The 14,487-nt window shown below is 43.9% G+C and overlaps 1 protein-coding gene across 2 annotated transcripts in view; it reads left to right on the top strand.

The window, feature by feature from the left end:
* Positions 1–1,586: 1,586 nt before the first annotated feature.
* GNG12 (G protein subunit gamma 12) overlaps positions 1,587–14,487 on the top strand; it is a 132,686-nt gene continuing 119,785 nt past the window's right edge. Inside the window, exon 1 of one of the 2 annotated variants that reach the window (XM_039473968.2) lies at positions 1,587–1,713. The gene's annotated coding sequence lies outside the window, so the exon portion shown is untranslated. Of the gene's footprint in view, positions 1,714–2,501; positions 3,272–14,487 lie in introns of those variants that run through there. The other variant, XM_003921434.4, reaches the window with a different exon arrangement.

The following is a 14,487-nucleotide window of genomic DNA, read 5'->3' as shown; positions in this document are numbered from 1 at the left end:
CGTAGATGGGTAACGGTTTGCAGATTGTCACTATTATATGAACCACACTTTGAACAGCACTCAACTAGAAAACCTTCGACAAGCCACTTAAGTTATTGGTGGTCCAGCTTCCAGGTTTTTGCAAGAGACTAATGAGAGAAGAGTAAGTACATGAAAGCACTTATTAAACGACGAAGTGTCCCAGCAAGGGAAATTAGTGGTATGGCTTAGAAGAGTATTCTGTGGTCTGTGGCCAAAACATACAAACTCTAGTATGCCACCCTCTCAGTCCCTGTAGTGTCAAGCTGTTCTGTTTCAGGTGTATCCTTTGAACTGTGAGTATATGTGAATCAGTCAAGCATTTCCCAATTCTCAATAGAACAGGAAATAAAGACCCCTCTGGCAGTCTGTGGCTTGCACCCCAGCAACCACTGCCATCAGCAGCTTGCTAAGACCACACTCCTGGCGCAAGGCATGCACTCATACACTTACTCTATCTGTGACACCTCTTCTACATGTGCAAATGATTTCACTAAACCTGATACTTGCCTAGGGGTCAGAGGGAAAGCAAGAGGGAATATCATGCCCTGCAGTCCTTAGTTCTTAGATTCCCCAGGGCCCATTGTCTTCAGTTGGTGAAACTCAATACACAGACATCCCTCACCAATGCTTTCAGACTCCATTTCAAGTGTGGACTCTGCCCACACTGGTTCTAAGTGACCTACTTTGGCCTCACCTCTTTTCTTTCCACCCTGTCAAACAAGAAAGCAGCTACCTAGGGATACTCTAGAAGTCCGATGAATGGTTTTCTGAACATCCGGCTTCTTTACTCTTTCTGGACTCCAAGAGGGCAAGCCCCCTGTCTGATTCATTTTTGTACCTCTCCCTTCACCTTTAGCACTGAGCTTGGTACACAGCAGATGCTCCGTAATGTTTGTCAAATGACCCTGGCACGAAATCTGTGGAAGTAGAAATGGCTCCTCCATTTACCCAACTTTGAACCCTTCCAGAAAAGACCAACCAAATCCAATTAATTCATTAGGCAGAACTCTGCCAGGTACTGGACATTCGGAAACAAATTTCACCGGGTTGGGGCAGATGGACTGGAAGCTCATGGTGGGTGGAGGTACCACAAACTCAACAATCCGCAGTTACACCTCCACTTTCTGGGAAACATCTCTCTGTGGCCCCAGGGCCCTTTAAATGTGACTGTGAGTGTTTTCCTCAGAAGTTTCTGGAGCAGAGCCTAACTTTTGTGTAGGGGTTTGGCAGCGCTCATCCTCGCAGCCCTGGGGACCGCTGGCACAGGGGCTGGCGAGGCGTTCGCACGCGAGGGAAACTTGCGAGGAATCGGGGCGGCCCCGCGGAGGGTGGGTCGAAAAGTGGGGGCCCCCAAGTCCTCGAACTTCAGGTCGTCCATGAGAATTCGGGGAAGGAGGACGACCAAGGACGGCCAGACGTGAGCTTCCCCAGGCCGGGCCTCACCCCTCCTCCAGCGAGGCCACCGCGCCGGCTCCGCGGCCTGGGGAGGCACAGCCAGGGCGTCTGGGCGGGAGGCAGGGCCCGGCGCGGAGGAAGGAGCCCGGGGCCGCCGCCGCCCCGCCCACCCCAGCGAGGCGGAGCCGGCGCCCGGAGGAGCTAGAGGAGGAGGAGGAGGAGAGGTCGGAGCAGTCTCCAGGAGCCCTTAGAGACCGAGTCCCGGCGGCGACGGCGGGGCAGCGCACCGGCAGACGGGTGAGCACCCGGCGGCGGGCGCGGGTGGCGAGTCGGGTCCCCGCGGGGTCGGGGCGCGGCGCGGGGCGTCGGCCGGCGAGTTCGGGGGCCGCCTCCGAGTCCCGGGTGCTGGGAAGCGAGATGGAGGGAGGGAGCGGAGGAAGGAAGGAAGGAGGGAAGAGTGTCCTGGAGGGCGGGGACTGGTCGGGGCGCTGGGCGCCGGAGACCGGGGGGAAGGGGAGGAAGGGGGCCAGGGGCACCCTGACCAGAGGCAGAAACGGCGCGCGCGCGCCCTCGACGAGCGGCCGCCAGAGGTCGCGGGAAGCCGGCGCCCCCAGGGTTGGGGCTGGGGCTGGGGCTTGGGCTGGGGGTGGGAGGAAAGGTCTCCCCGCCAGCCAGCTCGCCTCTTCGCCAGCCTGCGGCCGTGTGCCCCGCGCCCAGTTGCGAGGCCCCAGTGTTCCCAGCCCTGGCTCGTGGTGGTGCCAGGCGCTGGAGGAGGGCTGGCATCTGGGGGCGACAGGGACGCCACGCCCCTTTGCCTGCTTTCTACCTCTCGGGACCAGCCGGCGGGAGCGCAGCCTTGGAACCCGCTGGGCGCTGGGGGTCTAGCAGGGAAACAGCCGGTCGAAGAGGGAGTAGCCCATAGGACGCACCCCGCGAGGGACCCCGGAGCAGGGCCCCGAGGCTGCCCTTCTGCAGACTGTTTTTGCAGGTGGTAAGGGGGAGGCTGAGGCTCAGTCTTGAGTGATTTTTTTCTAAAAAAAAAAAAAAATAATAATAATAATAAAAATTATTGCCCCGACAATTATCCCATGGATCAGGGTGACTTCTGTTTTTCGTTTTAATTAGGGCATATCAGTTAAACCTAACTTTAAAACGCTGTCACTTAGCGCCTCCCGTCTCTCACTCGTCCCTCGCTTTGCGTGTCCTGTAAACTTGGCTTAAATCATTCATAACTCAAGATAAGGAGGCCGTGATTCTGGTTCAAGTCGCCTCGGCGGAGTGAAACTTTGCCCAAGTGGGAGTGAGTGGAGGCACCGCCGCGGCCGGTCATCGGGTGGTCATCCTGCCGGGCGTGGTTGTATACAAACAAGTGGATCGCGAAGGAAATCGCTCCACACCAGAGGTAGAAGGGAGGTTCCTGCGCCCACGTGTCAGGACACGTTTAATGGCTGCTCCCAGCGGAAACAAACGGGAATTTATTAGACCTTGTGGAGTTGGACAGACTTCACATGATTAGCTTCCTTCCCATCAGTTACTTCCTCTCCCCCCTGCTGTCTTTGCCGACACAGTTTATATTTCCTGGGGCGGTTGTAGCCTCGCCTGAATAGGCTGTCTATAATGAATCTTTTGGCTGTCGTCAGAGGCAGGGTCTGCGTCTGTGCCTCCTCTATTTTAAAAGCGGAGTTTGGCTTTGTTTTTAAAAGTGCTAGTCACCAGACTGCACCCTTGCCAGCGCTTCTCAGCTCTCGAAGTAAATTATCGCAGGATGGCGGCCCTCACCTAGGAGAACCAGGAAGGCAGGCAGCGCTAGAACGACGGGATTGAATCTTACCATTGCCAAAACAATCACATTCAAGTAAGGAGCTGTTATGTTTTTCTTTCTTTCTTTTTTTGACCAAATTGTGTGTACTAGCAAGCCCCTTTTCTAGTAAACTAACATGTGATTCACACACACACACAAACACACACGCACAATTTTTAAAGTAATCGAACATTTTACAGACAAGTGATAAAAGGACTTTCAGATAAAATATTCAGTCCCGTTGCCTTCTCTAATAGTTAACCAGCGCCGTAAAGCCCTGGTTTAAGTCCAAAAAATGCTCAACAGTCTACTGCTGTCGTTAGACCGTATAAGTAATGCAGTACTATTTTTGCTGTATTTAACCCGCGTAATTTACTGGATATTGAACCCCCAATAGGGCACACAGCACTTCGATTTGTATAGAAATATGTGAAAATGTGAATCCGTGTTTCCCAAGTGCCTAAAAAAAATGGTATTATAAAAATTTCCTGTCCAGAAAGCTCCAGTCTTACTTGAAAAGCTAGCTCTTTAACAATTAGATTTGTGGATTTGTGTTGTCACTTGTTAGAGAATATCTGTGGTTTGTTAAAAGTGTGAGAGCAAAGGGCTTCACGGTCAAAAACCTGGAGGAAGTGGTTAGCCAAGATCAAATTAGTTTTCTTTTTAAATTATTGTTGAAAACTTCTAACAGGAAAAAAAATTCAAATTTAGAAATATGTGATTTATTGTGTTTTGCTTTGTTTTAGAGTTTTATGTCAGCTTAAGCTTAACCTAGGAAGGAAAGCTGTGAAAGTCAAGTAAGTTTTTCTGAGCCCTAACTTGGAAGAGAAGCTTGTTTAACAGTGATTTGGGGTGTTGGCTTTGGAGTCAGTCAGACTTAGATGAGAATATTAGCTATTTAACCTTTTTCAGTCTGATTTATAAGATGGGGATAAAAATGGTCTCTATCTGTAGGGCTTTAAAGAAAGTATATGAAACAATTTGGAAAACACACTGAACTTAACACAGTACATGGTCAAAATTATTAGATATTTATCTAGCTTGTTTGCGCGGCAGGCTCCTGGATGGATTGCAAGGTGGCAGCTTGAACCTTCTGGAAATGCTAGGTAGAGCAGTCTCAAATTCCACAGAAAGTAACTGGGGTGTGTGTGTGTGTGTGTGTATGTGTGATGTTTCTACCACAGCAATATGAATAATTATAATTAAAGGATCAATAGTTTTAATATGCTTTTCGTGCTAAAGTTACAATTGCATCGTAATTTTGACAGAAACATTACATTATCCTTTACATTTACAGAGATTTTGTATTTCAAATAATTGTGTTTGCTAGCCCCAGGTAGGAAGTTGAACAAGGAACAGAAGTATTCATCTTTAACCAAGTATAATTCTTAATTAAAGCATGAAAAAATGTGACCCAAGGGTATCTGGTTATTTACTTTTGCGTGTACTGATGTCCAAGGCCAGCAGATAAGTCATAAGAAGTGTTAGGCTGATTGTGAGTGGTTGTTTTATTTTTAAACTTTCATGAGAATGGGTGTTCAATTAATTCAGGGAATCTACTCATCACATTGTTGGCTCATTTTCTAAAATCTAAAAAATTTTTTAAATGCCTTCGTCTTTAAAACAACCCTTTAAAGCCTCTTGTGTTTGTCTTAATGCACGTCAGGTGCACAGAATTGGGCAGAACCCGAATCTTAGCTCATGCCACAGATGATTTCTTATTTTGCTAATTGCTCCACTGGGACACAGATGTGGTTTATAATAATTTTAAATAACTATAAAGGGTACAGTGTTATTAATTTTTTCTTGCCTATGACAGTATGCACTGAAGCAGTTGAAACATTCGATTGAATAAATTATTGATTCTTTTCACTCCTAGAACGTCATAGCATAATGATTTCTGGCTCATACGTCTAGGTGAGTAGACTGTGGGCAAGTTACTTAATCTGTGCTTCAGTGAAGTGTTGTGAGGAATAAATGAACTAATCTATGTATAGCATTTGGAATAGTGCCTGGTGCATAGTCCACATTCAATAAATATTAACATTAAATTATTGAAATTTTCTCTAAATGTTGTATAAGGAGCATGCATTATTTTTGTAAAAGGAAAACAGCTGTACAAAACTTTAACATTTCCCCCAAATCTAAAAAAGCTCAGTAATTTAATAGTCCCGCAAAATAATACTTACAAAATAAGAGAATTAAGCAATCATCATTGTGTCTTTTAAATGTGAAATGGTTTGCAATATTAATTTGTTAAATTCTCCCAAATCTCAATTCCATTTTCTTTTTTATTAGAGATTTTTAAAAATCAGTAATGCATGAAGTCTGTTACAGTTTAAAATGGGGAAAAGCAATGTGCACAGCTACAGGGTGTTACTACAATTACAAGTAGCTTAAAAATTGTTGTTAAACCATAAAAAAAAGGCTAGAAGAAAATACAGACAAATTGGTGATGGGATTATGATGCTCCCCACCCCCGCCCCCACCCCCACCCCCACCCTCACCCTGCTTTTCCCCTATTTTTCACAATAATCCTCTATATATACACTAAAAAATAATTCATTTGTGTAATAGTTACTAAAAAATAAATCAGGTTTATTAACTACAAATACTAAAAAATCATTTGTGTAATAGTTATTAAAAAACAAATCTGGTTTATTAACTACAAATGGCAGGATTTTGTTTTGGAAAAAGAACGACTTTATGGCAGTTGAATTTCCTTCAGTGAAATGTCAAAACCTTTGCAGTGAGAATTGTTTAGCAGTAAAAGAGAAGCCCTTTCAGAAGCTTGGAGGTTGATCTTCATGAGGAATATCTGAAGAGTCTACCAGTGGGTTATTAGGGTCTGCATATAGACCTAGTCCAGCAACCTTGACTTTATGGAAGCTGTGACTTTCCAGATCCAGGCCGGCATTGATGAACTGTGTTTTTACAGCACCTTCAATCTATCAGACACCTGGAAGACAGTAATGAGGCAGATACTGGTGCACTTAGTTTAACAGCAAGGTTGGACAGATAAAAAATAATTACAGCACGATTGCATGTATTCCATATCCTGGGACCTTTCTAGACCCTTCCTATATGCAGTCTTGCTCAGTTCTCACAACAACCCAGAGGAGGAAGCTGAGGTTCCCTAAAGGTGTGAGCCTTGCTTAGGTGGCAAGAACAGAATTTGACCCAGAAGCATCTTAATTCCACATCTTATGCCCTCTGCACGGAGATTGAGGTGCATCCAGCCAGAGATGAGAGTGAAGAGGGCTTTATGGAGTCAGTTTTGTTTAAAGACTATAAATCAAATCAAGAGAAACAGGAGGAGACTCTTTTTAGGTGACCTACCTGAGGAGAATCATCAGTGCCTCTCTATCAGACTTGCCACTCTTTAGCTGTAGCAATAAGCACTGCCAAATGACTGCCGAGACCCAGCAGGCCTGAAGCAAACACAAAGGCCCAGTCCTTGGTGACCCTGTGAAGTCTACGTCTTTCATCCGTGGACTCCCAGAGGGGGCCTGGATAGTACGGAGGAGGGAACTGGCCTGCTAAGTCCTGTTCTAGAGCCAGCACATACTCACAGATCCTGACCTCCCCACTTTCCTCCCTTGGGAACAACAGGAGAGTAGTTAACAGGTGGCATGGATCCAGGGCAGACAGTGTAGGTGATTTGACTGAAGATAACTTCTAGCTGGATTATTCCGTTTATTGGAGAGTCTGTTTTGAAAATCATTTCTAGTGTCACTTAAGTGTTTGGTTGTTCATGTCAGGCTTTATTGGGTATCATAAAAGTGCTTAGTTGTTAAGTGTCTGGTTGCCATCCTGTGACAAGGAGGGTTTCTGTCTTCTTTCAATGGGTCTGCATTTCAGAGAATTACTGTATAATAAAAACTGGAGTGTTGGAGGCTGTTAAGACTTAATACTTTCAGTCCTGCTGGAGGGTTAGTAGCTAAAAGAATAACTTATTTTAAGTCGAAGTGAATGGTTGCTAAAAATCTTCTGTAATTTTCACTTGCATTGATTGTACAAGAAATGGATGCCTTTGGGCCCAGAGAGTCGGAAGGCTTTGTATTCCGTGTGCTTTCTGGCACAGCAGGCCACCACTCCTCTTGCAGGCAAGGTCATGTAATTGACATAGGATCCCCTTTGGTTGATGGAAGAGAGAAGTATAAGCTCTGGTTGGACTTGAGTTTGCACATGTTCACTAGAGTGAAGTCTGAATCAGTTGCCATGTCTGCACTTGCATTGTGTAGAGAATTGCCTTCATTCAGAATTGGCTGGGTGCAAACCCACATGAACCCATTAAAGGCAGAATCTTAACTTCGCTGATGTGAAATTATCAGCTTTTATCTAGCTGTAGATGGTACTAGTCAAGACATCCTTGACCACTGGACACTAAACCCTTAGCTCCCTACTGGGTCCCTTTGACTCAGACCCCAAGCTTGCAATCTTGCAATTACCTCAAATCTTTTTTTTTTTTTTTTTTTGATGGGGTGGGATAAATTATTGCAGAGGAAAAACATGAAGTCTTTTCTCGAAAACTCAAACGGAAATCCATTAAATCCCAACATGAACTAAATCTAAGGATGGAAAGAGCAATCGAAATCTAAAAGCCTCTTGGGCTTTATTGAGGCTTATCAAAGACCTTATTGAGGTAACATGATCATACACAGTTTATTTAACCAGAATCTCAGGCAAATTAGAAAGGTGTTGAAACCTTTGAGCTGTACCTAGACTAATGAAACCTTTGATCTGTACTTAGACTAATGAAGTCTTCTGAATTATTAGACCATGGCCTGCACATTAGACCGTGGGGCTTCATGTGGGTATATAAGGTCATGATTGGCTATTCAGATAAGTTGTCATGGGAGAGTTGGATGTCTGGCCAGGAAGCAGAAGGAATGGATTGTGACTTCTTGGCAGGGATGCCTTGAACTATTATACAGGTTGTTCACTGCACAAGAGTGCCTAGCCAAGGAGGCAAATGGGAGGTTCACATCTGCTAAACAAACAAAAACCACATGCATCCTGGAGTAGGATTGCCTCTGCTAGGATGAAAGGGAACTTCTTTCTGGTGCTATCAAACCTGCAAAAAGTTGGGTGCACATGGAGGGATGGCCTTTTTGAACGCACGCAGAAGTACAATATGGCTAGCAGCAGCTCTGCTTTGCAAAGCCCCTGTAGCCACAGTAGTCCTCTATGTGACATCAGCTGGCAGAGCCTGTCACTTCTCCGTTTGGCTTATCATGTCAGGCTTTATTGGGAAACGTATAAACTTCATGAATGCCAGTGGAATGAAGGAATAAAACCGTGCTTTCTGTGGTGTGTGTCAGCAAGGTACACGTAAAAAAGTAATATTGGTTATATATGCCAGGAAACACCTTCAGTGGTACACATTGCCTATGAGGAGCTTCTTTCTCTTCGTTACTTTTGAGGGGCAGGTAAAGACCAGCACTTGGGGTGCTGTTGATGTTGCTTGCTAGTTAAACATCAGCACACTCAGTATTGCCTGAAACTTGTCGGGGTCACTGGCACCCCCTGTGTAGTTGGCCTGCTGCAGGGAATGGAGGAGTAGTAACTACTGGGAATGTGGACGGGGATTCGTGTTATTTACTGACCAGCCATAGGCCTTTTTCCTTGGGGTCAGGATGCAAGTAACAGTGGTTGCAGGAGCCTTTGGAACTTACTTATGAGTAGCTGCTGCTTCTAGGAAAAGGCTTCTAGTTTATGCTGAGAGATGCAGAGTCTTGTTGCCAAAGGTGCCACAAACTCAGAGAGTTTATCTGTGTTCCCCTTAGTGCCAACTGGTACTACTCGCATGCTTTTTTAAGTTGATCCTTTAGAAAGCCTGTAGTCAGAATCGACTTCCTCCTTCTGGCTCGTCTTCTGGGAGGCATTTGCACAGCCTGTAGAATCAGCTATGCTTAGTGAATCTAACTGCTAAGGCAGTGGTGCTCAAGATCAAGGTGCCGGTTCGTACTTTGGACCTAGGCCATCTGATATTTTCTGGGGACGCTATACCTTGTGAGAAAAGAAAAAGAAACCCAGAGGATGTAGAAATGTGAAAATGCCTTTCACATTTAACCTGGTTAAATGCAGTCGTCTTCAGACATACTCAGATTCCCAAAGCAGAAAGAACAGAAGATGGCATTCCTAAGAATTTCTTACAGTATTTCTTTAAATAGCAAATTCACCTGTTGTGTTTATAGTATGATTTGATTACACAGAATTCCAAGAGTCACAAGTTTTCAAGGAATATCTCTGTCAAATTAAGCAGAATATTCCAGCAAATGCCTTACCCCCCCCCCCGCCCCACTTTTATTTTAACGTAAATATTTGATGAGGAGCATGCTTTATCCAAGAGCAAATCAAGGCTCCTGGCAGGCTGCCTGGGAGGTAATACTAGTGTTCCTGTCTTTGCCTCCTGTTCACCTACAGTTCTGACTTCCTTCTGATTGTAATAAATATCAGGGAGCTCAGAGCCACCCACATCCAGCAAGTAATATAACACAAGGCAGAAATCACCCTCTCCAGGCTCACTGTGCTCACCTCCTGAGCTCTGAACTGAGATTTCTCTCATCGACTTTCTCGTGAGAACCTACCTGCCTAAACCCAGGTTTTCCTGACTCCTCCTGAGCTGCTGAACTCCACCTTTATCTCTTCCATGCCAATTTTCTCCTTTTCTTCACACTTCCGAGAAAATTGCTTATACCACCTCTTTATTTTTAAAAATATATAATATATAGTCCAAGAAACATTATAACCAGATACAAAGATAAACATTTTTGACAGTTTCTTACAAGAATTCCTACAAGATTGATTTTATTTTCTTTTTTGAGACAGGATCTCACTGTCACCCTGGCCGGAGTGCAGTGGGTCAATCACAGCTCAAGGTAGGCTCCATTTCCCTGGCTCAGGTGATCCTCCCACCTCAGCCTCCTGAATAGCCTGAATAGCTCGGACTATAGGTGCCTGCCACCATGCTTCACTAGTTTTTGTGTTTTTTGGAGAAATGAGGTTTTACCATTTTGCCCAGGCTGGTCTCGAACTCTTAGGTTCAAGCAGTCTGCCAGCCTCAGCCTCCCAAAGTGCTAGGAGGACAGGCATGATATACTGCGCCCAGCCCCAAAATTTGTTTAAAAAGAAAATTCACAAAAATCAAAAGTTTTCAAATTCAAAAATATTGCTGACATCTTACCACGCCTTTCCCGTATTCTCTGCAAGTAGCAACTTGTAAATACAAGCATATAAGAATATATGGTATTTTAATTCTTCTCCCTTCTTTCATTAAAGATGGTATATATATACTCTTCTTTACCTTGCCTTTTAAAATTAGCAGTATGTTTTAGACATCTGTCTCTGCAAGTATCTTTCTCTATCTCGCACACACACAGAATAACAAATTTTCCATCATGTGGATGTACCATGGTTTATTTGACCAATCCCTACTGCTGGACCTTTGGGCTGTTTCCCAGTCTTTTGCTGTTACAAACAGTGCTGTGATGAATAAAGATGTAATAAATCATTTTGCTTTGTGAAGGTGTACCCAAAAATTGATTCCCCGAAGTGGGACTGTTGAATCACAGAGCTCTGTTATACCCCTCCAGAAAGGTTGAACCACTTTGCCCCTCGCATCAGGGATGTATTCGATGTATTAGATGGCCTGGTTCTTTACAGCCACCGGCCATAAAAGTACTAATCTGGTTTCTGCACAATGGTAATTTAGAGTCGTTGAAATATTTTTGATTATGAGCGAGATGGTGGTTTGGGGCCATTCTTACATCTTTATAGCATGTTGATCCTCCTGTGGGCATTTGTTGACCTTCCTCATGCATTCATCACTGTCAGAATCTCCTAAATAAAGACTTATGAATGTGATGGCTCTTTTGGGCCTAAGGGTAGAGTGGGCTGCCAAATTGTCAGTGCAAAATCAAGAGAAGTGGAAAGTAGGGTTTTACGCCAGTTGCTAATGTCTGAATTAAAAATAGTTTTCAGCTAATGGTATTACTAAACTGGGGCTTCTCCAAAAAACATGATGAAGATGATCTTCTAGTCTGGAATTTCTCCCTCTCAAACAAAGGCAAAGGAGAGAGATTGAGAATATATACATCTCAATGACATTTCCTGCGAAACTTAAAAACTTCCTTTTAAGAAGACTAGACTTTTCTGCTTACACATACCTCCTGAAAGAAGGTTATACATGCCACATTTTGTTGTTGTTGTTGTTTACTCTCTGAATTGGGTTCCTGCTCTTCCTTCATTTCACTATCAGAGCTCTGTCTACTCTATTTCCAGGGTGAAAGAGAAGGTGAAAGTAAAAGTACAACCTAAGAAGACCAGCCAGAGCTCAGGAGCCTAAGGGTGTGGGTTTGGATTGCGTACAATCATCTTTCTTTTTGAAGTGCTCTTTCAGTCAGCTCTTGGGATGCTATTTTAATATAGAATTAATTTTCATCTTTTAAAAACTGAATGCCATCGAAAGGGAAATTATGATTTGATGGAAAGATGACTGTGGCTTTGTTTTTGGAAATTCATAAGAGGTGACAGTCTTATTTATTTTAGTATAAAGTTAGCCTATATCTCCACCAAAAAACAAAAAAAGCAAATATGTATATATATGTAAATCTCTGTCTCTGGGAGTTCCCATGTTAGCAATGAGAAATCCCAATGAAAAAATTTTATCTTCCAGGCCCAGTGCTCTGTTTCTTTTCAGCTCCTGAGTATGTACATTCTGACTTTTGTGAAGATTGGTTTAAAACTCTCTGAATGTTTTGTTTTTCTTCTAGAACTTATCTCAGTCTCTTGTTGTATTAACCTCCCATACTATAGTGTCGGCTTCATAAGGCCAGGATCTTGATCCAGTCCCCAGAAGCGTACCTAGCACCTTTGTATGCTTGATCAAAAGAAGTTGACTGCTTCTGGACCTAGCTGGGTATTTGTGGTCTTGTATCAGACATGGGCCTGAAGAAGGTCATGTCAGCCATTCCTTGGCCTTTTGACAAGATAACCTGGCTCAGGGGTGTCCAATCTTTTGGCTTCCCTGGGCCACAGTGGAAGAATTGTCTTGGGCCACGCTTAAAATACACTAACACAAATTTGTGTTGGGCCACATTCAAAGCCGTCCTGGGCCACATGTGCTGCTTAGGTTGGACAAGCTAGCTTTTTGCAGTCTCTGGCAGCATGCAGAGTGGTTTAGAGCAAGCTTGTCCAACCCGTGGGCCGCGTGTAGCCCAGGACAACTTTAAATGTGGCCCAAGACAAATCTGTAAACTTTCTTTAAAAATTGAGTTTTTTTGCAATTTATTTTTCAGCTAATCAGCTGTCGTTAGTATATTTTGTTTGTGGACCAAGACAATTCCTCTCTTTCCAATGTGCCCCAGGGAAGCCAAAAGATTGGACACTCGTGGGTTTACCAGGCGTCCCCAAACTTTTTACACAGGGGGCCAGTTCACTGTCCCTCAGACCGTTGGAGGGCCGCTACATACTGTGCTCCTCTCACTGACCACCAATGAAAGAGGTGCCCCTTCCTGAAGTGCGGCGGGGGGCCGGATAAATGGCCTCAGGGGGCCGCAGTTTGGGGACGCCTGGCTTAGAGCTTGAATTTGCAGTCTCACTCTCCTGGACAAATCACCTGACCTCTCAGATCCTGTTTTCCCGTTTGCAGAACAGAGATAATAACACCATATTCCAACAAATCTAAGATGTCACTGATTAGATGTGCAGTATTCTATGTGCCACTAAGAAAAAAAATTGCTGCAGATTAAACTATAACCCACATCAGCTGTAGGAGTCTGTTAGTTTTCTATGGTTGCCACAACAAATTACCACAAATTTAGCAGCCTAACATAACAAATATGAATTATCTCACAGTGTTGTACTTTGCAAGTCAGGGTGGGCTTGGCTGGTTTCTCTCCTCTGGGTTTTACAAGGCCAAAATCAAGGTGTTGGTCTCTTATCGGGAGGCTCTGGGAAGAATTTATTTCTAGGCTCATTCAGGTTGTGGGTGGAATCCGGTTCCCTGCAATTACGGGATGAGGGCCTCCAGCTCTTTGCTGCTTCTCAGTTGGGAGCCTTCTTTAACTCCTAGAGACCTCCCTCTGGTCCTTGCCCTTGAGCCCATATCAGAGCTAGCAAAATTATGACAAATCCTTCTTATGATTGGAACCTCTGGTTTTTGTTTTTGTTTTGTTTTTGCTGTATCTCTTTGCCTACAGCCAGAGAAAGTTGTTTTGAAGGGCTCCTTTGATTAGATCGAGCCCACCTATAGGGCACTCTCCATATATTAAGGTCAATAACCTTAATTGCATAATGCAAAGTCCCTTTTGCCATGTAATGTAATATATTTACATGTTGCAGGGATTAGGACACAGACATCCTGGGGGGAGCATTCTGCCTACCATGAAGGCATTCAAGTTATCAGGGATCTTAAAATGTGAACAAAATATGCTTCTTAGAACTGATGAAATACTATCTTTGGCTTAGGAATAAAACAGCTGCTGATACTATATAAAGTACTTAGGGTGGTACTAGTGAATGCTTAGGTGTTAACGATTGTTAACAATTGACGTCATCATCATAGTGGTCACGTAATATCCATCATCTCTAATATCAGTTAAAGTTATTTCTACAATTAAATGCATTTAGGAAACCCTAATTGAGAGAGTACAGTGTCCCAGCAGTAAATTGGATGAAGTTGATGATAGTTGATAATAGTCAGCTGTGTACCAGCATATGCTAGGAGCGTCACATAAACTTGGCGTGTCTGAGCACAAAAGGAAGGCTCCTGTGGTAGGAGCGTAAAGAACAATGAATGAATTCGTGGTAGGAGAAGTAGACAGGAAACAGATCACATAAGCCATTATTAAGAATCTGGATTTAATGAAAATGCAAATAAGAATTTGCAGGGAAATCTGCTTTTTGTTCAGAAACAAGCTGTAATAAGTGTGGCGTTTTGCATATACACTGTTGTTATTTTTGAAGGGAGGAAAGTTTAGGGTTGTGGAACTCCTGCTTTTTAAGCTATTTTAAGTGTAACCAGTGCAAAGGGGAAAGAGGAGGAGGAAAATGGTTTGGCAGAACCAGGGTAAAAATAGTGACTGTCTGAATTCAGTAAATGAAGATCACAGTCTGTAGAATTTTCCTAAGACACAACTGCAGATTATTTGAATTTGAAGAGCCTGAGACAGACATTCGCTGATTACTGATCTCATCATCTTCCCCTTAAAACCTGCTTTCCTTCCTGTTTTCCCTAAGATATTACCGTCTAACCAGGTTGCTAA

This window comes from Saimiri boliviensis, chromosome 11 (assembly GCF_048565385.1).
Source record: "Saimiri boliviensis isolate mSaiBol1 chromosome 11, mSaiBol1.pri, whole genome shotgun sequence".
In the NCBI taxonomy this organism is placed as follows: domain Eukaryota; kingdom Metazoa; phylum Chordata; class Mammalia; order Primates; family Cebidae; genus Saimiri; species Saimiri boliviensis.
Note: the sequence above shows the minus strand (reverse complement) of the source record. Positions and strands in the feature narration are given on the sequence as shown.